Source organism: Lynx rufus, unplaced genomic scaffold, assembly GCF_022079265.1.
Source record: "Lynx rufus isolate CCGP_SWC_20201006 ecotype Redwood Valley unplaced genomic scaffold, mLynRuf1.p SCAF_13, whole genome shotgun sequence".
Classification (NCBI taxonomy): domain Eukaryota; kingdom Metazoa; phylum Chordata; class Mammalia; order Carnivora; family Felidae; genus Lynx; species Lynx rufus.
The window spans coordinates 35,119,711-35,142,778 of NW_025814827.1; the positions used below are offsets into that span (position 1 = coordinate 35,119,711).

The 23,068-nt window shown below is 41.6% G+C and overlaps 1 long non-coding RNA gene across 1 annotated transcript in view; it reads left to right on the top strand.

Annotated features, from left to right (window-relative positions):
• LOC124508722 (uncharacterized) overlaps window positions 1–17,853 on the top strand; it is a 79,771-nt gene extending 61,918 nt beyond the window's left edge. The window contains exons 4-5 of the long non-coding RNA XR_006961307.1: window positions 4,794–4,975; window positions 17,752–17,853. This is a non-coding gene — a long non-coding RNA (uncharacterized LOC124508722). The remainder of the gene's footprint in view (window positions 1–4,793; window positions 4,976–17,751) is intronic.
• The last annotated feature ends 5,215 nt before the right edge of the window (window positions 17,854–23,068 follow it).

The window sequence follows — 23,068 nt, forward strand, 5'->3', positions numbered from 1 at the left end:
CTCTAACAGAACAAAATGGAACATACATCCAGGGCCCGAGGGCATCTGCTTAGCAGATAATCGTAGCAATAAAAATTAATCTCTCCCTTTAGCAACCTTGGACCTGTAAAGAAAATGGTGAGAACAATATCTCTGAAGGCTGCCAGACCAAAAAGATGAGTCTTGTCCGTTGTGAAAAGAATATCCTCCCTGTCTGGATGTCTGTTTTTGTTAGGAATCATATGCTTTTCTTATGTGAACTTGTGACCCAATAATAAACTACCTGGCTATTAAACCTGCTTTCCATCCTAAACCTCTCCCCTAGGCCTGCTGTGAATAGGTGTGCCTCTGCTTGTGGCCTGAGCCCGTTGCCTACCCTAGCTTTAAGCATTTGTTCTAGGGTACTGCAAGCACCCTTCTGCTGCCATTTGACCTCGTGTTCCTGGCTGGCATATGGACAGTGGAGAACAAAGAGAAGATCCGACCCCTAGCTGCCTCTGGCAGGGCTGATTCTGACCCACGTTTATCCTCTGGTTCGTGTAGCGTGGATGCTTCATGAGTCCAGCTTGGCAAGCACTGTGGCCTTTCCATGTGAGCAAGTTTCAAGATGGTTGTGGTTCTGGCTTGCTGTATGCCGTTCACTGAAGGGGTTTCTACGTACATCTCAGAACCCCATGTAGACCCCAAAACATGAGAACTGCAAAAAGGCCTCAAATTAGTTTCCTTTCTATTTCTTTCAGGCTGGTCTGTGGGCCCCTCACTTGTACACGTATGGCCCAGGCCCTCAGTAACTTCTCCTGTTGGACTCTCAAGACTCTTAAACAATTTTCATGCTATTCCCTTCCCCTGAAACAATCGTTCCTAGGTCTTCTTCTCATGGCTGGATCCTTCTTTTCCTTTAGGACTCGGTGTCTTCTGAGAGGCTTTCTCTGACTGAGTTGCCACCATGCTGTTTGCAATTTTCTATCAGAGCACTACGGTTCATTTTCTTTGAACCGCTTATCACAATTAGTTTGATGTATATGTCTATTTGTTTACTGCCTTTCTCTCCGAATAGAGAGTAAACTACCAAGTCTCTGTTATTCATTGCTTTACATCTAGCACTTAGCACACAGTAGGTTGTCAACAAATATACGCTGATTGAATGGATGAATGAGGCTATTATCAGCCCCTGAAAATGACCAGAACCCTACTTTAGTTTTCCCAGAAAATTTCAGAAAACAACTTTGTTTCAGAAAACAACTTTGTCTCTCTCTACCTAAATTAGGAGAGTGGAGAGAAGAGTTAGTGTAAGAAGGAATAGCAAGACACTTCCAGGGAGATTTTCATTGCTGTCCAAGAAAAATATTAGTAGGCTAAGCTAACACCCTTGTGCCCAGACATGTCTGCCCCTACCAGCCACCCTGCCAACATTTCCCACTCTGCCTGGTCAGGCAGCTTGTGCCAGAAGCCCCTGTCTCCCTTTATGGTTAACTATTAGAGTTGACTGATGTTGGCACCTCGTTTATCCCCTGGCATCCTCACAGCAAGAATTAATCATCCCAATGAGACTTGTTTGTGTGCTCAATTGATTTTGATAGTTCTGGTGCCTTCAGCAGGGGCAGCCCTTTGCATAGAGCTTGTGGAGGGCCTGGTTGTTTCTCTGTTCTGCTACCCACGATGCTCTGAGTGATGTCGATTCAACTCTGTTCAGTTCTGTCCAACCCAACCCAATCCAATTTTTACTGAACACCTACAATGTAGGAAAATGCTGGTTGCTGAATCCATTCACCAAGGCATATGAGGATTTCTTCAGTCCCCCAGAAGTGAGGTTGGCTGGGCTCATTGAGAACTTGTAGGTGCGGTGCCTCTCTCTAGATCTCAGGACCTTGCTGGAGAGTGATGCTGTGACTGCTTGTTTTCTGCAGCTGCAGAGTGACCAGTTCTGTCAGGACATGGCCCAAGGAAGGTCAGTTGAACCAATGGCCTTTTTAGTGTCCCTTCCCCCCCCATTTCTCTCTTCTTGTCTCCAGCCCTGATACTTTCTTTCCTGCTCTTTCTTCTCTGCAAGGTGCACATTGACACATTCAGGGATATCTGTCCCCACCTGGGCTGTGGGTCATGGTAGAATCTGTCCTGAGCCAGAGATGCTACCTCAAAACCTTACTCATTATTTCCTTCATTATAATTCATTTCAAGTGATTGCTTTTGTTATAAATTTACTGTGATGTCTTTCAAAAGTCTTAACTGAGTTCATTTAATGGGCCAGGTACTCTGAACCTTGCTTTCAAAATAATTCACAATGAGTTAAAGAAAATAGATGCTTAAACAAGCAAACATCAAGCAAAACAAGTCCTCATGTTTCTATTTTACATATGTATGTACACATATGTGGATGTGTATATACAGTGTTCTACGAGGGCTGTTGTCAGACCCTGAAAATTCTAAGTCAGGAAAATTCCAAATTCAGGACCAAGTCCCTGAATTAGTTCTTCTTGCCATATTTCTGGGTAGTAAGAATTTAACTCTTTACATAAGGGGTTGCAAATTCAATTGCCTACATGACTGAGGTTATGAAATGACCTGGTCAGAAATGAAATAAGTTGTAGGACTTTGGTGTTTTGGAGAGAGCATGCCCAGTCCAAGGAGGTCAGTGGCTACCTGAAGCTGTCTGATGATTGTTATTCAATAATGAAAACCATGAAAATGAAATAATGAAAACAATAAAAAACCACTATGGCCATATCTTTTCATTGTTCAGGAGAACAGGGAGACCTGGATTTCTCATGTGACATTTCCCAATATTTGAATCATGCCAATGGCAATAAATAAATAAACAAATAAATAAATTTTAAAAACCCATCCTGGGTCAAAATATAGCTCATAGTCACCAATTTGTAAGACTGATTTGCACCAGAAATACAGACTTATTTATGAACATTTTAGCTCACCTGCAAACCATGTGGGTTAATTTCATGGGTTTTCAGGTACTCTGTGTTAATTCATCTCATGAGGCCTAGGATCCTGAGCTACTATTTGTCACTGTCTGTTCTTTGGTCATCCATTATCCTCCCCAAGATTCACCTGACTTGCTGCTATTCACGTACTGAGGCCTCACAAGATGCCTCTGCAAATCACTCATAGTCCTGTAGTTGCTTTGAGTAGCTCTGGCTTTCGTTTTCTCTTCCTTTCTATCTGCCTTTTTGTGAATTCTGCCTTCCCAGGTTCTGCTGTAGACTCTCCTTTTCTTTTCCTCATTTCCTGCACTCTCCTTATGTCCTGGCAGAGACTGACTAGCTGTTTATGAAAACTGTTTGTTCTTCTTCCTGGGCACCTGACTGGATCTCTGGATTCCTGGGTACATTTCCCCATCTTCTTTGAAGTTAGAGGAGACCATGTGGACTGTGTGACCAGTGATATGTTCATGAACTGACCCAGACTACCTCCTGCATGCAGTACTGCCCCCTGCTCCACCTTTCCTTTCCTTCTCCAGTGGCTTGATGCACATAACCATGGCAACCTTAAAAGCCAAGAGTTGAATGTGGGAGGGCCACAAAATGGAAGAATCTTGGATCCCTGAATTAATACTTTTAATATTTGTGGTGGGGCGGGGGGGGGGGTTGGGGGGAGCTGCCTGTTGCACAGAACCTCCTGTTTTCTACTTTGCATGAGTGAGAAATTAACTGTTGCTGCTTTTGAGTCATTATCTGTTAGATGTGTGCTAGCAACTATTAGATGCCAGCTAGATTGGAAGCAGCATAAAATCAGAGACACTGCTCTCGTGGCCTTTTCCTAGCTGTATTCCCAGAATGCTAACACAGGAGCAGACACACCAGTGGTGCTCAGTAAATGCTTCCAGAATGAAGGAATGAATGAGCAAATGAAATGAATGTCTCCATAGAACTTCAGAGCTGGTAGGGACTGAGGCATCATACATCCCTGTCATCATACTGTAACAATTAAAGAAATGAAAGCTCGCAGAGAGGAAGTGACCTGTCCAAGGTCCAAAAACTAGTTAATTCCAGAACAGGGATTGGCAAACAGAGAGCCTCAGTCTGTTGTCCTTCACCATCCGTGCTTCCCTCCATGGTAACCATAGTAAATCAGCAGTTGCTAAGCAAAGAAAGGGATACTTTCATGCCTTAACTTCTAAGGTCTCAATAAGAATGAGTTGCATAGTCCCGCAGGGCACGTGTGAAATATGTTGCGAGCAGGCCATTCTGCTTTGCTGGGTCTTCATGGGAAACCCCTTTGTACGTCACATAGCAGGAAGCCCGTGTAACTGTTGTTTGATCTGCAGCTTATACAGTTAGGGAAGCCATCCTGCAACACGTGGACTTGAAAGGGTTGGATCTGGTGTGGGGGATAAAGTCTTGGAGTAGAATGCTGTGTATACCAAAGCTCCGAGTCTGCAGAGCCTGCTGTGTGCAGCTGCAGTAGTCTCAGCAAAACTGAGGCACGGTCTGACTAAAGGGCTGTTGGGAACTTTGCCAAAAAAAAAGGGACAGATGGATAATAATAAGACTTAAAGATTATATTTGATAATTGGTACTTATATCTCTTTTATTTGAATGAAAATAATGTGGTAGGCATAAATATCAACTCCATTTCATCTTTTAACCATTTACGTAGAGCACCTTTCCCCACACATACACAGACGTATCCCAACCCAACCACTGAAAAACTGGAAGCTTCCCACAAAGACCTTGCAAAACTCAGCTCTTTGATGGAATGACTGAAAAGTACAGACTCTTCTGAGGTCATTGCTCTTTGTTGCTGGGTTTATAAATCCATAATTTTGTAACCTATGTCTTTTAACTGTCTTTCAAAATCAGGTATGTCTTCAAAAGTCCTGGTTGCCACATTAACCCTCACTATAGCATTGACCATGGAAGCCATGGAACCATCTGCCATGGAACCTCTTTGGATGGCTAGGTAGGATGAGGTGACGGAAGCAGCATTCATGCTCATCCATTCTCCTCGAGTGGGACTCCATTGCCAACTTCAAGAACTCAAGGTGGGGGTTAAGTGTTTTTCCTAAAAGATGCTTTGTGCTTGCAACTTCTTCTTTTGAGGGTACAGTGACTATATTTGATCAGCTGATGCTAGAGAAGGGATAGGTTCTAAACCTGCCGAGATGAGGGATATATCTTCTTAAGTCTGTCCATTTTCAGGATCTTTGGGGCCAAGATGAGACTGGTTTTAATGGGTTGGCATTTTAGTCCCAGCGTGGTAATGCACAAGTGCTATGTCACTAGTAATTGTCCCAAGCCAAGGACCATAGTTCAGGAAGCTAGCATGTGGTGACACCTCCAGAGAGTCCTACCCACAACAGCATGGGCTGGGGCACCTGAACTGGTGCCATCCCAGCTAGCACACATCGTTTCTTTACTCCTAAAAGTGAGCCAAATGCTGAGCCCAACACTGGCTCCTGAGAGTCTGAGGGACTTAGTTAAGGGAACCCTGTCCTGTCTGTTTCCTAGGGGGACTGCTCTCATAGGTCACCGAGGCAAATGTTTGTTGAATTAAGTGCGTAAAAAAGGTAGCTTGCCAGATCCTCAGAATATGTAGGACTTTCCCAGGAGGAGTATCTACAAAGGTAAACATGGTTGAACTTGAGGAGAGAAGTACAAAGGAGAAGCAGGTGTATGCAATGCTGTGGAAATATTTTAGTGGCCAATTTCTCTGTGCTTACATGTGTCATGAAGTTACCTGTACTGTGAATGTTTGTCTTAATTTGTTCTACCCTGGGGATGAGGTAGGGTAGGGAGTGAAGCAGAGAATTGTAGAAATTGTATTTTAAAGGTCACTTTTCGTATTTGACTTTTAACAAATTGCATAGAAAGTTAACAAATTGCATAGGAGGAAAGGGGAAACCCCTCTTCATCTGAGCTGTGTCATTGTGGTATTGTGCAAATTTGTGTTTCCGCAATCTCAGGGGTGTATAAACGACAGTCTTCTCTCTAAGCATGGGACAAAAACTGCTTCTCCCTATACCTTTTTGAGTTTCCCCATAGTCTTTACACACGTGCCCTGCTCCCCAACCCTCCACTCCACCCCCCCCAACCATGGAACACAATTTGCTGTGCTGCAAGATTGGGCAATGACCTTTTCACACTTTTGAGTCCCGCTGGTCATTTTGCAATCAACAAACGTAATAGATGGAATCTGCCTCAGGCTCTGTTTTGAGCCTTCCTGTTTGGTTGAGCTTTGTTCAGCTCTTTGTTCTTTTGAACTGGTCACTGTTCCCAGTGTACAAGCAGGCATCTGAAATTAGGTTCACCTTATCTATTTTCAAAGCCTGATTTTTAAAAAAGGGATTCGCATTGAAAAAAGAAGCACATTTTCCCACTCTCACCCCAAGCCAAGGCACTTCAGCATTTCCAGGGTAATCTACAGGTTGGACACAGACTGAGCTTGAGAAGGTTGAGCCCAAAGGGAAAAAAGTGTTTGTGAGAGTTATGAGCAGGTGGAGAGAGGGTTTTATTTTTAATTAGGGGCTTATTTAGAATGGAAATCTGTATGTAATCTGAACTGCTGCATGCACTCTGGTGGACACTAAATGAGCGAACAATGGGAACCTCTGTTCAAACTTTATCTGAACTTCAACTCTGTTTTCCATACCTCAGTTGTCCAGGTAACTATATTGTGGAAGGCAGTGACTTACCTGTAAGGGAGTTCTCAGATCGAGGGCAGGGAAACTGTATACAGCCCCCATTGATGGGAAGGTGGGGAGGGAGAGGGAGAGAGAATGAATCACTGTTGCAAACTGAAATGTCTTTGTCCCCCTGTATTAAATGCTTGTTTCCAAATCTGGAGCAAGTACCTAGAATTCTTTCTCTTTCTTCTGCGGAACAGAAGAATCTTTTCCTCATGCATCCTCCTAGTTCTTGGTCATCTGACAGCTTCTAGGGGGACCGGTTAAAAATTTAGACTTGGAAATGCTTCTTCTCCCCTCCACAGCAGTGAGCTGCACTTGGTAGCCATGTAATAAACCCATGTAAACATATTTTCTTTTCACATAACCTTCTTGACCTACTTTCTATACAATAAGATGAGAGCCAAAAAAGTACTTTGCTTCATTAGGTAGAGGCTTTGCCTGCCTTGTCCTGACTTTTCTCTGTGCTTCAATATGACTCTGCAGAGGTATTTCCATTATGAACTGCTGTCCTGGGACTGGGGAATAAAAGCACCCCAACACCTACTAATAATGAATGAGCTAAGTCTGACAGAGAGAATAACTCATTGATTCAGGGTTTGGGTGACAGTGATAGACATATAGCTGTGCTTTGCTCAAATCCAGTCCTCTTGCCTATCGTCCTATCTTTTGAAATGGATGAGTGTTTTCAAAATAATATAGCATGCGGGAAAAGAGTATAAGACATCATTTGAGAGAAATCCATCAGTGTGCAGACAAACCTTGAGAAGGATTAAAATGTATCACTTCAGGATTATTGTTGTGGGTTTATTAAACAGTTTTCTTTGAAGGTGTTTAGGAAACATCTGTAAGTGAATTTGATCTGTTTCTTTCTCCAAGATCTAAGAAGAAATTCAGTATGAGTTCCAGTAAGGACGGGTTGCCCTTCTCTTGAGGAAGGAGGCAAATAAGAAGGCAGCCTTTGATATAGTATAGGAATGGCATCGATGAGATGGGATAGAGAGAAGAGAGGAGTGGAATTTTCAAAGAGAAAACCAAGACTCAACATGCCTTTAAAAAATTACTTACAATGGGGCACCTGGGTGGCGCAGTCGGTTAAGCGTCCGACTTCAGCCAGGTCACGATCTCGCGGTCTGTGAGTTCGAGCGCCGCGTCAGGCTCTGGACTGATGGCTCGGAGCCTGGAGCCTGTTTCCGATTCTGTGTCTCCCTCTCTCTCTGCCCCTCACCCGTTCATGCTCTGTCTCTCTCTGTCCCAAAAATAAATAAAAAACGTTGAAAAAAAATTTTAAAAATTACTTACGAAAGTTGTTTTTTTTTTAATTTTATTTAATAACTTACTGTCAGTGGACTGGGGCCAATTCACTTATGATAGGTAGAATCAACTGTAGTTAAAAAAAAAGTGCTAAAGGGAAAAAGAAAATACCACTGCTTGGGAAGGAGGGAAAGCTTGTGAACACAGTCATCCATTAACAAAATTTTCTGCTCATGAAATTGAAAAATTTTCTCACATTATTACTCTCTTTGCACAATTCAAAAATGATTATTGTTTCTTGTGGTATGTAAGAAAGGTGAGTCTGAAAAAAGTATTCCAGATGTAAAATTCAGATTGTCTTGGCAGGTAATTCAACCAAAGGCATTTATTCTCTATGGTTTTCCAAGCCACTCTCCTGGAAGCATACACCTGACGGGAGGCAGATACAAAGCATGAGGTGAGAGGAGTAAGAAAACCCGGGTTGGTTTTTTGAGAGAATGAGCGGGCCTTTAGAGTCCTGTCTGGGTGGGCAGAAAGGCAGCCATGCCCACCAAAGAGGGAATTTCAGGAAGACACAGGCAAGAAGTAAATACTGGCCATTTCAGCATGGGAATACATCCTCAGGAACAAAGCACATACATCTTGTTGGATTTGGTGGTATAACATTGGTTATACTCAGATTAGCAAATAGAATTCCATGGATCAGTGCCTCATTCTGATGCGTTTACAAAATAAACATTTTAAAGAGTGAAAGTAGAAGCTAATATTTTTACCTATTCATCAGTGAGGCTAAAATGTTTATTAACCTAGTAATATTTGGAGGCTGGGGAGTCAGTGGGGTAGAGAAACTTAGACTTCAGTTTTGAATAATGTTTTGCCTTACCGTAACCTAATCAAGTCTTTCAAGGCCCTTTAAGGGTTTCCTTCATTGGACACTTATATCCACCGCCCCTTGCATGCTGTTACGATCACCATGAGCTATTCATCTTAGTAAGAGCTTATGTTAACCCGTAGAGAGAGAGGAAAAAAAAAGAATGAGACCAGAGAAGAGATCTTTATCTGCAGCCAGACCCAGGGCAGCACCTGGGAATCTTGTAACCAACAAATTGAGCTGTTTGGAATTGGGGGCCGAAGATGGGCTCTACAAACAATTATGATAGTCAGTATTAACTGAGAGTCTGTTAGGTGATTGGTGCTAAGTGTCTTCCTGTTGTGAAGCATAATTTTTATGTGCCAACTTAACTGGGATTCGGGATATTCAGATAGCTGGTAAAACATTATTTCTGGGTTTGTCTACGAGAGTGTTTCAGGAAGAGATTAGCATTCGAATCAGTAGACTGTGTAAAGAAGAGCCACCCTCACCAACATGGACAGGCCTCATCCAATCCATTGAGGCCCCAAATAGGACAAAACAGCAGAGGAAGGGTGGGTTCTCTCTTTTTTTGAGCCGGGACCTTCACCTTCTCCTGCCCTTGGACATGCCCTTGGAAGCTCCTGGTTCTTGAGCCTTCAGCCTCAGACTGGGAGTTATACTGTCTCATTACCCTGGTTCTCAGGCCTTCAGACAGGTACTGAATCATACCACCGGCTTGCCTGGTTCACCAGGTTACAGACAGCATATTGTAGTTTTGGCCTCCATAATCACAGTCAGTTCCTATAATAAATCTCCTGTTTTGCATGTACCCATAGCCTGTTCGTTCTGTTGCTCTGGAGAACCCTGACTAATACACCCATACTCTCTCTTTTAATCCTCAAAGCAGCCCTTTAGATAGAACCGCTAACCTTCCCATTTTACATATGGAAAGACTGAGCCCTAAAGGGCTTTAGCAATTTGCATGAAGTTACACTGCTCACAGATGACAGGACTAGGATTAGAATCTTACTTTGTCTGGCTTTAGAGTTTGAACTGGCCCCCAAAGTGTGAAATTACTTCTAATTTTATGAAGATTGATGTAGCAGATACCATTTACTCATAAAACAACGACAACAAAAACTCTTTAGACCAATCCTCTAAACTGGAGATTGAGTTTTGTGCTCACATTTGGTCACTCAAGTTACAGTGTTAAATTACTGACATAGGTCTACTCTTCCCAGCTCTTCTGGAAGAAGCTCTAAAGGCAAGTGATAACCAAATAAAATATTAGTACTAGAACGAACCCTAGTCAACTGCCTCACCTTTCTTTCTCCTGAGAATGTGCCTCAGTTTAATTTACTTTTACAAATATTAATTAAAAAGTAAGTATACAGTCTAGTACTGTAATAAGTACTATGATAAGCTCTGTTAACTAAGGCAAACTAATAAAAGCAAAATGCATTGGAAACAATCAGGTAAGTATAGGAGATCACATTTGTGTCTAAATAAATAATATAATTCACGTCTCTGCTCCCCAAACAATTCTATATTAAAATGGTCCCACAAAGGAGTATCTTTGATCTCTGGGTGATCTAATAAAATGATATTTTTCCAAGGATCTGGCTTCAGTATCCACTTTTCCCACCAGTGGGTCCATGCCAGAGGAAACTAGCTGAACCATTCTCTGAGCCTCATACTTGCTGCTCAGTAAACATGAGCCCAGTAAAGGATAGCTCATAGATCAATTTAAGGACATCACTGCATGGTTCCATTAAATCAGATAGGAAGGAATAGCTGAAGAATTTAGAAAGTTACAAGAAAGAAATTAAGTAAACAGGGGGAATATAGAATGTGTTTGTATCTTCTGCTCATATTAAAATAACATTTGATTGTTAAGATAATTAAAACTTAAGGGTGCCTGGGTGGCTCAGTCAGTTAAGTTTCCAACTCTTGATTTGGGTTCAGGTCGTTATCTCATGATTCCAGAGACTGAGTCCCGCATTGGGCTCTGTGCTTACAGCGTGCAGCCTGCTTGGGATCTCTCTCTGCCTCTCTCTCTGCCCCTTCCCCTGTTAGTGCTCTCTGTCTCTCAAAATAAATAAATAAACATTTTTTAAAAATGACAATTAGGGGCGCCTGGGTGGCGCAGTCGGTTGAGCGTCCGACTTCAGCCAGGTCACGATCTCGCAGTCCATGAGTTCGAGCCCCGCGTCAGGCTCTGGGCTGATGGCTCGGAGCCTGGAGCCTGTTTCCGATTCTGTGTCTCCCTCTCTCTCTGCCCCTCCCCCGTTCATGCTCTGTCTCTCTCTGTCCCAAAAATAAATAAAAACGTTGAAAAAAAAATTAAAAAAAAAATGACAATTAAAACTTAAACTCTTACTCTTGATTTTTAAAATATCACATTAATAAACTATGTGTTCATTTTTGAAGTGATTCTTGAAATGCTTCTGGATTTTTTTTTTTTTAGGTCATTATGTGCCCATTCAAATATGCAACTCTTAAAAATCCTCAGTTGAGTTTTTCAGAAATAGTTTCTGCACTTGGTTTTGGGATCAGCATCAGTCCATAGGTGTGTTATGAAGGTATTTGGATTTGTTTTCATGGAAGCCTCTGTGGGTTCTGATAAGGCATCATTAGACGGTCAGCTCTAGGTGCCAAGGAAAATAAAATCTGAATTCGGACCCAGCTGTTGGCAAGCAGACTTGTGAGAGTACAACTGGGATAAATTCAAGGGGATTGTAGTAACAATTATGACAACTGACAAGGTTTGAAGTAAAGATGGCTCTTTTTGTATTGTGGCCATGGTAATATGAAGGAGGGAACTCACTGGGGGAGCAGACCCCAGCCTAAAGAAATCTGTACAGACCTGACGTGCTATATGGATTTTCGGTTTTGTGCTTTTATTTTTTTATCATGATTGAGAAAATAATTCTAGAACCTTTCTTGTTTAATAATGAGTTTGTTTGGAATGAGATTTGAACACCGTCTGTGAGCAGCACTGTCTCCCACAAGTGGCCATTATTTCAGAGTTTTATTTAAAGTGAAAGTCAGTGAGTTTACTTTTGCCTTTTAAGGAGAGGTGTTACTAGACCCAGACTTTGGTTGTTATTTCCAGAGAAAAGTTTTGTTATTATAATCCTCATTGACCAATAAATGGTCCGAGGACACCCTGGTTTTGGAAGCCCACCTCTCTTCTTCACAATGAGATTACCTTGAACTTTTGATCAGAGAATTCCTCGGGGAATGAGAGAGACCCTGAGGTTGGACGTGGTTTCCTTGTGATGATTCTGCAAAGATACACTGCTTAAAAAGCCAGTGTGCGAAACAGTTGTTTTCTGACTTAATAATCATAATAAAAATAAAATTTATCTAATTGAGTTCTCTTAAATCCCCCATACTTTATATATGTAGTGTCTCTAAATCCTACACAATTCCTGTAAGGTAGTTGGTATTATTGTCATTGCATGTATAAGGAAGCAAAAGCGTGTAGAAGTTAGGAAATTTGCCTACGAGCACACAGCTAGTTTGCTTCCAAAGCCTTTCCAGGTCTAAGACACTCATTGCAACAAAAACAAAACCTGCTCCTTGTTCAAAATGGTCACACCACACACACACACACACACACACACACACACACACACGTGCGCACACATGGTCTCTCTTGGGATTGATAGTCATGTTCATATCATGAGTAAGTGGCACAAGTGATGTGTTCCTCTAGTACTGGACATGGGTCTGATGCTCTGTGCTAAATGACACCACCAGAATTTGGGTTGAGCGGTAGTGTTTGTACATAGTAGCAGTGAAATGCAGAAACCGCGCCCCCCACCCCCTGCTCAGAACAAAGAGAGGTGACCTGCTGAATTGGAACAGGTAGCAGTGAACAGTTCCTAGTCTCCTTATAGCTATAAAGCAGCTGATAAAAAGCAAGGCACATCATCAGAGACATAAAAAACCTCTCCTTTTCTCTTGAGTATAATCAGATTATATACACACCGCTGTGATCACAATGAGGCTCCTCAAGGATTCATTCCCTGCTATAGATACGGCAGTATGGAGTAGCTGCCTTGTGTATTCAGAAGAGTTGAGTTACGTAAGATACAGACAAGCTTAAGGTTCATCTGTGGTTGGGGAAAGGGGTTTAGAAGGCATTTCTCTCTACCTGTTCTGCATTTACACAGGGCTATGTCCCTCCCCACAGACCATGTCAGGCTGCAGTAACTTTCTGAAATTTAAGTGGTTTGTCTTGACAAATCTCTTAGAGGACTGCATCTTTCTCCTTCCAGCTGCCTTTTCTGCATGTAACCTAAGACTCCTTAAGTAGGACATTCTATCAAATGTTCAGTTGACATTTATGCAAATGTCCTCCTCCCAAGGCAAAGGCAGCTGCTTTTCTGGTATCTTCTTGAAGACTAGACAAGAGGACAGATAGAACTAGATCCCAGTGAGAGAGACACAGAAACAGTTGGATTAGCGCTTCTCACATGGAAAGGATTTGGGTCAGTGCTGTGTAGCTATCAGGGTAGATCCTCAAACTCTGCAGTACTGGGGGCTCTGTGATGCGGTGGGAAATCCCAAGAGCTCTATTTTAGATGAATGAGTCACTTGGAGCCCTGTTATTGGTGGTGGGAATCCCGACTTGGCAGGAAATTAATCATTATGCAGGCATGTTCCTAAATGTCCATCTATGATTGAGCCCCTGGTGGGCCCTTCCCCAAGTTTCTGTCACACAAGCCAAAAATAAGCTAAGGAACCATGTTACAAACTATGTGAAAAATATTCTGGAGAAAGCATTGCGTTTTTCACTCTTAAATTCAAACGGCACCACATTTCTGGTTTAGCTTTGCCCCCTAGCTGAATTCCTTGCTTCAGGGTTTGGGTATCTCTGGCATGATCTTTAGAGAGATAAATTAATGGTTGTCTTAGCAATCAGGAGTTCTGGATTTGTTTACATTTTGTAGTCTGTCAAAGCAGAAGACAAAATTGTATTTTGGATCTCACATCTATCCTTTCTTAGTGATCTGACATAATACACATTCAGATGGTCTCCTTGGACTAGAGTTTAGTCTCAGCCATTATTCTCCACATTGAGTGTCTGGAGGAGATACTTCTTTTCCCTACTATGTTCCAGTTGACCAAAATTAACTGGTGCTTCACTCTGAGCAGTGAAATCCCATGAGGCATGAGTTGGAGGCATCCGGCTGACTTTGGTTTTCCATTGTTCTGACTTAATGGACATACAGTTAATGACTACTTTTGTTGAACCAGTATGTGAAGGTCCACTATTGTGGATCCCACCGGCATCCTTCTCCAAACACTTACAGAATTGAAAACCAAATAAAAGAGATATTAGACTCACTGCATTTAGGGGAAAAATGGCATTGGCTCTGTGCTGGATCGAGGATATGAAAATAAGTAAGCTGTGTCCCCACTTTCATAAAGGTCATAGTCTATGCATTGTGGGTTGAGCCATATAAATAAAAAATTAAACTCAGATCAAAGGAATAAGCTTGAAAATAGAAGTATGGTTAGCTGAGAGGGGGCTTGGGGAAGACCAAGAGGTAACCCAGAGGTGGGATTTTAGAAGATAAATAGGGCCTCGACAGACATGTAATATAATGAAGACACATTTCTGGCAGAGGGAAAACATGAATGATAACATGACTGGAATCTTCAGAGAAATGAGAGCACTCAAATGCATGAACAGCATGAAGTGTCCGGGGAAAAGGTAGAAGTGAGAAAGTCAGCAAGAGCAAGATTGTGCAGCCCTCTGTGCCAGTACTCAGAACTGTGAAACTCACCTTCTTCTTCAGGCAATGAGTAGTCATTGTGGGCTTTTCAGTAGGAAAATTATGTGACCATGAGTGCAATTTCTTTTTTTTTTTTTTTTTAGTTTATTTATTTATTTTGAGAGAGATTGAGAAAGACAGCATGAGTTGGGGAGAGGGAGATCGAGGGGAGAGAGAGAGAAAATCCCAAGTAAGCACCACACTGTCACCGTGGAGCCCCATGTAGGGCTCGAACTCATGAACTGTGAAATCATAGCCTGAGCCAAAATCAAGAGACGCTTAGCCAACTGAACCACCCAGGTGCCCCATGATTGCAATTTCTATTGCTGACTTTCCATCATTGATTTTCAAGGTAGAAAAGACTAGAAGGTGCGTCTGGCCCCACCTTTCACACTGTCCCAAATCTGAAAGGGATATAAAAACTGTGGAGACTCAGCACAATAAAATTTAAAAATAGCATTTCTAATATGTTTTCCTAAAACGCTTTTTCCTTTGGTACTATTGAGGCACTAATTCAAATTGATAGTGGCAACGCTTGAGTGCTATAGGCAACAAGGAAACTTTATCCCCTTTTTTTGTTCTTTCAGATTTTTACTACTGAATATTATGAACTTGAGAGGCCACTTGATGCCAGAGGTAAAGCTTCCACAGGCAGACAGAACTGAAATATTTAAAAAAAAAAAAAAAAGAGGGAGGGGCTCAGGGGTGCCTGGGTGGCTCAGTTGGTTAAGATCCAACTTTGGCTCAGGTCATGATCTCACCATTTATGAGTTTGAGTCCCAGATGGGGCTCTGTGCCAACATTGAGGAGCCTGCTTGGGATTCTCTCTCTCTCTCTCTCTCTCTGCCCCTTCCCCACTTGTGGGTGTGCACTCTCTCTCAAAATAAATAAGGTTTAAAAGAAAAAAAAAAGAACAGCTTCTTTAAAAAAAAAACTTGGGGCACCTGGGTGGCTCAGTCAGTTAAGTGTCCGACTTCGGGTCAGGTCATGATCTCACAGTCTGTGAGTTCAAGCCCTGCGTCGGGCTCTGTGCTGACAGCTCAGAGCCTGGAGCCTGCTTCAGATTCTGTGTCTCCCTCTCTCTCTGCCCCTCCCCCACTCACATTGTCTCTCTCCCTCTCTCAAAAATAAACATTAAAAAAAAACTTAAAAAAAACTGACTTACTTTTAAAATAACTCTTGCTAATGTTATTTGTACTCATTGTCTATCTTCAGTATGTTGTTTGATAATGTCTTTACATCAGAGTACATGCTTATTGCATTCTAGAAGTAAAATGTGGTAGTATCTAAAATTATGCAGTACTGTTGGGTCTGGCATATAAAAATACCCACCATGGAGTGAAGTAAGTATCAAATAATTAGGTAGTTGGTGAATTGTAGGTAGATGTTGCATAGTGTTTTCAGTGATATTTGGGAAAATTGGCTGGAAATTTTGGAAGAGTTGGGAACACCATGAGCTGCTTTATTCCTATTTAAAATAATGAAACCTAGGGTCCTACTGTATAAATTCACTGGCAGGCTTTCAGGGATGGATTAGGTTTGGATTAAATTTGTGAGTCACGCAAATCTGTTACCAGTTTTGACTTTTCATAATGATGTACTCAACTCAGTTATGTCAGAAGGCAAGAGGACAAGGATGCAAATTTACACGTCTTCCTTATTTTGCTTATCTTATTAAAATACATTAAAAAAAATCTATAGTTGGGTAAAGGTGAAGAGGAGGAAGGATGGGGAAAGGGAGTGATTTCTGGTAATTGTTCTCAAAATAACATTATAGATTTTTAAGGATATTAGTGAAGAATATATACAGCGGGCCCTTTTCAACGACTCAGATATTCAGCTTGATTTTCACATTAACTGTCTCTAGTGACACACACTGGCTTGGAACGCATGTTCCTACATCCTCTGAGAACTTCATGGAGTTTATTCTACTATGACTAGAGACTAATAGTCTCTATGCTTGTTTTATCTTATTCTTCTTTTGTGTGCATTTCCCAGTCTCAACTTGTGGAAAAGCCTTATGGGAAAATGATAGCAGTAAATATATTCAATGCTTCTCATATGACTAATAAGTTAACAACCCATTTTGAGTAGCTGGAATTTTGAATTTTGCCAAGGGCTTTTCTTCCCTTCTGGGTCTTTGTTTGGCTTCAAAACAGACTTGTTTGACTTTAAAGGGATGGCTCCTTTGATACACATGTTAAATCAAGGAGATAAGCTTCTCAGCTTCTGAATGAATGAGAAGTTTTTCTTGAATGTGTAAGGTTAGATTTTGTTTGTCTGCATTTCATTCTTTTTGGACTATTTTATATACCGCCTCAGCCTCGGTTCTTCAACCAATAGACATTGCCCAGTGGAAGTACTCTGGAAAAAAGTTTAGTATTACTTCAAGAAAATATCATAAAAGGCTCTTTGAGGCAACTTTATGGATAAGAAGATTGGTTATGAAAAATCAAGTTTTACTTACTTTTATTTTGTTAATTTTTTAACTTTTTTTTAATGTTTATTTTTGACAGAGAGAGAGAGAGAGAGCAAGCAGGAGCAGGGGAGTGGCAGAGAGAGAGGAAGACAGAGAATCCAAAGCAGGCTCCAGCCTCTGAGATGTCAGCATAGAGCCCGACATGGGGCTCGAACCCACAGACCATGAGATTATGACCTGAGCCGAAGTCCGACCCTTAACCAACTGAGCCACACAGGTGCCCAGCATTTGTTTTAATGCTTACTTATTTTTGAGAAAGGAAGAGAGAGAGATTGGAGGAGGGGCAGAGAGAGAGAGAGAAAGATTGAGAGAGAGAGAGAGAGAGAGTGAGAAGAATCTGAAGCAGGCTCTGTGCTGACAGCAAAGAGCCTGATGCAGGGCTTGAACTCACGAACCTTGAGATTATGACCTGAGCAAAAGTCAGACGCTCAACTGACTGAACCACCCAGGCACCCCTGAAAAATCAAGTTTGAAAAGATTAGATAATTGCATTCATGAATGACTGAAAGGATTTCCATTTAGGACAGGCCTACCAAAGGCTCCTTTGCTGTCAGGAAATGGGCACCTCCAGGGAAGTTCTGATCACTAGGTGTTCTGTTTATTACACCATGTGGCTAATGAGTCTTTGTTTCCGTTTGCCAACAAAAAAATCATATTCAGAATCGTGAGTGAGATAGTTATAATAGTGCATTATAATGATAATTCCCTTTGTTTTTTTTCCAAAGAGATTTCATTTTTATCATTCCTTTTTTTGAGCCAGGTTGGTGAAATGAAAAGAGCATTGGACTAAGAGCCAAAGGATCTACTAAAAGCAGCTGGCACGTCTCTCCCTGGAGAATCTTGAGGGGTCAGTTAGGTAGCATGAGGGATACTCCATGCAGTTTTACCAAGGTAAGAACTTTTCATAGGTCCTTTGAGCTCTCTGAGTTTTGATGTCTTCCTTGATAAAATGAAGGAGTTAGTTGGCCACTAACAGTCTCCACCTTTCTCACTTTCATATTGTTATTCTTGTTAGACTTTGGGAGGTAAGTAGACTAAGGATGTGTGATACTGTGATTTAAAATAAGAAATATAGTTTCAGTCTTCCTCCAGATTCCCGGCACAGAGCTCCAAAACCCTAGGAGCTGCCCTGGGGAGGAGAGGCATAAAGGTGTCTTTTGTTAATGAAACGACTTCCAGAGGAGGGTGCCAGTTGCCAGGGAAACCAACTGTGTATTATTTGCCCCTCCAATGAGGGGCAAGGGGCTAGGGATTGAGTTTAATCACCGATGGCTAAAGATTTAACCAATCGTGCCTGTGTAATGAAGCCTTCATAAAAATCCAAAGGGGCAGGGTTCACAGAGTTTCTGGGTTGGTACATCCGTGGAGAGGCAGGGAGAGCAGGGTGCCTGGAGAGGGCATGGAAGCCCTGCCTTCCCACATACCTTGCCCTGCGCATCTCCTCCCTCTGGCTTCTCCAGAGTTATATCCTTTTTTTTTTTAATTAAAAAAAACTTTTTTTAAGTTTATTCATTTTTTGAGAGAGAGAGAGAGAGAGAGAGAGACAGAGTGTGAGTGGGGGAGAGTGTGAGTGAGAGAGAGAGAGAGGCAGACACAGAATCTGAAGCAGGCTCCAGGCTCTGAGCGGTCAGCACAGAGCCTGATGCGAGGCTCGAACTCATGAACAGTGAGATCATGACCTGAGCCGAAGTTGAACACTTAACCGACTGAGCCACCCAGGTGCCCCTGGAGTTGTATCCTTTTATAATAAACCTGTAATCTAGTAAGTAATCTTTCTTTGAGTTTGGTGAGTTACTCTAGCAAATTAATCAAACCCAATGAGTGTTGTTAGAGCCTCTGATCAGAAGTCTTTTGGTCAGAGCACAGGTAACAAATTGGACTTATGACTGGCATCTACAGTGGGGGACCGGGCAGTCCTGTGGGTTCTGACACTATTTCCAGGTAGTGTCAGAGTTGAGTTGAATTGTGGGACACCCAGCTGGTGTCCAAGAATTGCTTAATGGTGTAGAAAAAAAGCCCTCACCCTGGAATTGGGCACAGAATCCCAAGATGGTTAAAAAAAAAAAAAATCCTCTTCACTGAAGAGGAACTGAAACAAAGAGGTAAAGTGAACATCCTGATTATGGAGAATGAGATCTGAGCAATCACTTTCCCCACCCAGCTGTGTTTTCTTAGATGTGTTAGAAGCTGATGGGGCCTGTTGTATTCTATGAGGAACTCTGTGGCCCCCGCTGTGGACAATGTTTCACTAAATGCAAATGATTTTAGAATAGAAAATAGTAAGGTCAGACTTCAGGTGCATCCTAGAGGAAATCTGATCTCAAAGGAAAGATACCGAAGCTGCTTCTCTGGGTAAAATGGAAATGTTGGGGGTCTGAGCTGCTTGCATCTGTGAAGAGCTGCCCGGCCCATGAGCAAGGACAAAAATTGTCTTTCTAGGATTTGTCAGTTGTCCAAGAAATAGCTCTGTGAGAAATTTAAGCTTGGTATTCTAAATCAACCGTATTTCTTTTTAAAACCAATGGTTTTTATCATTTTGATCCATGAACTGCTTTGAGAGTTTTACAGTGGGTCATATGATCATTTTACAAAAATACAATATGAGCCATCACAGAGAATTTTTGCAAATGATTTCAGTGGGTAAAAAAAAAAAAAAAAAAATCCTCTGAATGCCATGGATTGGTTTTGAAAATTCACTACACGTAAGAACAATACTTGGACTCCATTCTCAGAAATTCTAATTAATTAGATACTAAGGAGTTGGTCCTAGATTCTGAATTTTTATAAGCACCCAAGAGAATTCTGATTCAACTGAGCTGGACTAAATACTGTGAAACATTATGAGGGGGGGTCCTTGTCTCTCAGTTAAGAGACACTGCCTCAGATTGCCTGAGAATTCCTGTGTTCCTGAGTATTCAGGAATTAATCCCCCAAATTAACATCATCTTTTCCAATTTCAACCTAAAAAGAACCCCAAGCCTCCCATCAAATGAATTAGCCAAATGGGAGCAAAAAACCAAACACAAAGTAAATAAGGTTTTGTACTGATCGAGCCAGTTTGCCTGGCTTCCTAGCTGGGCATCACCTGTTGAGTGTTCGATTTCCAAGTCACTGGGTGACACGAGGCCTGGCTTTATACAAGTATGGGTGCTTGTCAGCTGCATTGTAGAGTGCAAGAACAATCACATAAGAATGGGCTAGTCTCAGTGCGACCATGAGTGGTTTCTTCGGAAGCAGCATAATCGAGAGTGATTGCAAGTGGGAGTTGAGATCAGAGCCAGAGAAGTGGTGTTGAGCAGCAGATCTGGAGTAAGGCAACACAGTCATTGGAGGGGAAATCAAGGCCTTATAGGACTAGCCCTCAGTAACCATTTGGGTAATGGAATTGGAGTTGGATAGAAGCAAACAGTTCAGGAGGGAGGCTGAGAGCAAAATGAAGTCATTGGTCTGATCAGATCCAGGCCAGTTACACACATTAGACTTGACTGGACATAAGATGTTCTATATAGACATTCACTGATGAACACTTACTATGTAGAGGTCCAGAAAAAGAAACCATTGTGGATGGTAAAATTTCTCCTTTCATCTTATTTCTGATGACTACTTCTTAACAATGAATTTACAGAAATACTAGTTACTTCTATGCAATCTCATTAGCAATCTTCTTTATTAGGGTGTTGTCTAGTTCAGGAGGTGGAAAGATTTTTCTCTGCAGCACTGAATAGCAAATATTTTAGCCTTTGTGAACTACAATACCACCTCTGTTGTTTATTCTTCATTTTTTCCTTTTTATAAGCCGTAAATAATGTGAAAACTATTCTTAGCTCTCTGGCAGTACAAAAGAAGCAAAAAAACAAAAAACAAACAAACAAAAAGGCACAGAAAGGATTTAGCCCCCAGGCTGTAGTTTGCTGAAGTTCCACTTGAATATCCCAACAACAGCAGTAAGATTATTTTGTTTTTACATGACATTTAATATTTTCTATTAACAATTATAGTTCAGTGGGAAAAAATAATAGTTACTGATTTCCCATTGAGAATATGTCCCCTCCCTTATGTACTGATAGGAGAGCCTAAAGCTGTGGGATGAGAAATACTGTTTTCTAAACTTGAGTCCTTTTGGGGGCGCCTGGGTGGCTCAGTCGGTTAAGCATCCAACTTCAGCTCAGGTAATGATCTCACCGTGAGTCGAGCCCCACTGTTGGGCTCTGTGCTGACAGCTCGGAGCCTGGAGGCTGCTTCGGATTCCGTGTCTCCCTCTCTCTCTGCCCCTCCCCTGCCCTCCCCTGCTCTCTCTCTCTCTCTCTCCTTCAAAAACAATAAACATTAAAAATTTTTTTTTAACTTGAGTCCTTTTATAGCCACCTAATATTAAAATCTGTAGAGACTGAGTTGAATTTTAACTTGGTGTCATTTGACATAAAAATTCAGATGTGACAATGGTCTATTCCTTTTGGGCTCTATTTTAAAAACTAGCTAATGTGATTTTTGGATTACTTGGATGATTATTTTATTACTTGAGTGCTACCATGATATTTACTTAAGTCCAAGTAGACATTTGAACATAAGATCCTTTTGCTTCTCAGTAGTATTACCTTAACTGTTGCCACATAATGAGATAGGAACAGAGGTAAATTTAATAAAGGCCAAGTGATTTCACAGTTTTCAGGTCTTTTAATAGAGGAAAAATGGTTGGATATTGAATTATCATATAACACATGGCCTGTTTAACACCAAACTAGAAAGATCCTGCAACATAGATGTTAATTCTGTACCCTAAAGAAAAGGATCAATTTCAGCAAAAGAGCATTCTGGTTACATCTAATTTATGTTGTTTCTTTGAATTTTGGTGATGATGTATTTGTAAATTTGTGTATAATTTGTCCTGTTATGAATATATGAATGTGTGTGTGTGTGTGTGTGTGTGTGTGTGCGCGCGCGCGCATGTACTCAATTTAGATCGATCCCAGAGGTGTTAGGAGACTATCACAGTGGTCAGTGTGAAAATGATAAGAGTTGGGCACAAGGTAGTTACAGTCAGCACGGTTAGAGCAGGTCTCTGCTGGTCCATGCAGGACCATTTTACACAGCAACAAAAGACACCCCTTTCTCTGGGCAGATGAAGAGGCACGTGACCTATAGCAGTGATCGACTGGATTTTAGCCTCATCAGTTTCCTCAGCCGGGCACTCTTGCTCAGGGGTGTGCTCCTGTCCTGAGTGAAAAGCAGTGAATCTGAGAGAGAATGTGGAAATATAATATTCAGGACCTGGTAGCCAATTAAATCTAGAAGTCAAGGACTGCTCCCCAACTTCTGGCTTTGGTGACCATTGTTTTCAAAATAATCTGATTTACTGAATCGTTAGCAACAATTGCAATAATTATTATTAGCTTTTGAAAAGCTTTGATGTAGTCAAGGAAAACAAAACCAATGGAAAGGCTATTAAAAGAAGACAACATGGCAGCAATAGGAATGGACAAGACACTCACTACAAAGTAGAAACTTGAAAGACTTGACCACTTCCTCTTTCCTGTGTGTTTACTTGAGAATGTTGTAGGCATGAATCCATAGTGCCCTCTACTGCCTCACCATGTGTCTGGGGCAACATGGAACAGTGTGACCTACTGTCACCTGTATGTTTTAATGCCATCTTCCTTGTAGATGATTTGGAGCTGTGGTTCTGGGAAGCAGAAGCATGGCTGAGTAGAAGTACCAGGAGAGGCTTTGGTTGGCACAGGGGAGCAGCTGAACCTTGGCCTGGTCATCCCTTTCCTCATTTCTCAACAGACAGATAAAAATATTTATTTTGTGCTTGATGCTCGCTAGGTCATACAAAGTAAAGATGACTTTACTTTGTAAGAGAAATGAAAGCACTATTCTTCATCCTTTAAGAGCTTATGCCAAAACGGGAGGCAGAACCCACCTGTAGCACACTGAGAACACTTAAGGAAGCAAACATGGGCAAATTAGTATCTTCCACTCATAATTGGTCTTAGTAACCTTCTCACAGGTCCTCTCACCATGAGAATATAGCATTCTGTCTGTAGGAGGAATGCCAAGTGAAGATGAAGCCTGAG